This window comes from Cydia pomonella, chromosome 2 (genome assembly GCF_033807575.1).
Source record: "Cydia pomonella isolate Wapato2018A chromosome 2, ilCydPomo1, whole genome shotgun sequence".
In the NCBI taxonomy this organism is placed as follows: domain Eukaryota; kingdom Metazoa; phylum Arthropoda; class Insecta; order Lepidoptera; family Tortricidae; genus Cydia; species Cydia pomonella.
The window spans coordinates 21021392-21024002 of NC_084704.1; positions in this window are offsets into that span (position 1 = coordinate 21021392).

The window sequence follows — 2611 nt, forward strand, 5'->3', positions numbered from 1 at the left end:
AATATGGTATTTTTATTAAATTTTAAACTTTTATTTCATTAATTAATTATTACGAATGAAGACTCGTAGGGTGTTTTGGAACGATGCGGTCTGACTTATTTCGGGGGTCTATTATAAACAGTCAATATATCGTTGAATTACGTATGCACTTTTTTGTCTCTTTCTTTTTGCTAATGACGTGAAAGGGACAAAGACAATAGAATCCAAATACTTCGAACTTGTATTAGGCCCCGAACGTTGAAATGACATTCGAATATGAAGGTCACTTGAATGTTATTTTGTCTCACTCAGTGAGCAAAATGCGATTTTGCTCACTGTTTTTAAGCAGCAAATTACCCTTGTTCCAGCTGCTGACGTGAAAAATATATTATACGTCAAATCTCTACGAACTGTCAGGTAATTAAGTATATAAAGTGCTCTTAAACTGTTTTACCCATTTTTATTAGTTCTTTGCGTCTGGATAGTTTTTGCGGCGACACTAGCTTAGTTAGTTGATTAGTATTAGATTAGTTAATTGACAAAATATTGCCAAAAAAATTCAAGAATTATCTTTGTAGGTAAATTGTGAATATCTTCATGCGGGCTATTTTCAGTTGTACGGTCAAAGTGCCAAAAATATGTATAATAATAATAATAATACGCCTTTTATTTCCATAATAACTATAACTAATAACTAATTGAAGAACATATTTTTATATTTTTTTTTCAAACGTAATAATACACAGCATTACAGTCGAGACCAAAGCACTGTACAATTCAGATTATATAATAGGATTACATACTAGGAAAAACAGATCACAATCAACTTATTACATACATATTCAACATGCATTACATAATTATTAAGATTTCAACACTGATTATTAAAATATAGAATTGTACTTTCAACGGGGTACTGGTTCTTTAAGCAGCGTGCCGGTATTTTTCGTCTTTCTTTTCCCTCACTATACTCCTTTATAGACTGAAATATTGGTTTTGTAGAGCTTACGCCAACGCAGGCTATTGTTAAACTTTGATGCCTGACTCCGCAATCCGCCTGTAGCCTGTTACACGTCGACAAATATCCCGACTGTGACGATAACGAAGCGATCATAACTCAAAAGCTAACAATGAAGATAAAGGGCCCAATGCTAATTGCTGTCACCGAGTTGTGGGCCCTATCTCGATCGATTTCGAATAGCCCTATTAATTTGGAACAGTTGTTAAACAAATTATAGCTTTATGCGGATTTATCGAAGATATAACGCCAGTTTAAAGTTATAAGAATGCCAGTTTTTTTAATAAGTAAATACTTTTTATTTTAAAAGTTGGAGGGGGAGACACAATATTTTAGACTTACGGAGCGATTATTTCCAAAAGTATAGACTAAATCAAAAAACGCTCTTAGGGACTTTGCTATTTTTGACTTGTCGAATGCCACATGTTCATTTTATCGGAAAAAACTTTTTCATTTTTATTACATTTATGGAATGCCCTCCCCTAAATATATATTTTCATAAATGTTAATTCCTAAACTAAGTAGTGGCTCACAAAATACTCCTAAGATCTAAATTTTATTAAAATATCTCTTATAGTTTCCGAGTACAATGGCTGTGACATACGGACGGTCATGACGAAACTATAAGGGTTCCGTTTTTGCCATTTTGGCTATGGAACTCTAAAAATCAAATGTATTAAAAACACAGTTGATTATCACGTTGAAGCTATAACGAAGCGTTACAAAGGGTTAGTTTGATTGATATCGCAGTAATTATTACTGACCATATTTTAGAATTTTCTAGTTTGTATAATCGTCAAGGGCCTGTTTAATTTTCAAGGTGTTTACTCATTCTGTTAGTCTTTGTTTATTACCTAACCCTCATATCGAACATAGATATCGAATTACTGCTGAATTATTACTGACCATATTTTAGAATTTTCTAGTTTGTAAAATCGTCAAGAGCCTGTTTAATTTTCAAGGTGTTTACTCATTCTGTTAGTCTTTGTTTATTACCTAACCCTCATATCGAACATAGATATCGAATTCAAGTAGCTAAATTATGTTGTAATTAGATTATTCTCCTCAAACCCTAGCAAAAGCGAATGTGAATTAGTTTCTGTCGCATTGTTATTCATGTAAGCAAAGGTCTGCTCAAGACAGACATATACATGGTGGCCACTAATTAGCGCTGTCAAGGGACACTGCGGTGCGTCCCTTTTGCATAACGAGTAAAGTGAGGCGACCACACGGCAAACTCATGCAAATGTGCGGTGCAATCAGAAAGTGTCATTACAAGAGGCTCTGAACCATACGCCGCTAGTATGGAATAAAAATTGAATTTACTCTCTGATAACTAAAATCGACAATTAGCTCCTTGACAGTTTGGCTCGTTTTTTATCGATTTAGCTAAATTTTGTTATCATATTCAACATGTGTCAAGTACCCAATTCTAAAGTACAAAGCACTAAAAAATGTGATCACAATACATACCTATACAAAAATCTAACTTTGTGGATCGGAGCCAACGACAACTGGAGTTCAGATAAAAATGGCGTATTGGAAGGTGTTGTAAGAGTACCTACTCCATATTATGTATTAAACAAAGAACAAAATACAGAACAGAAATAAAGA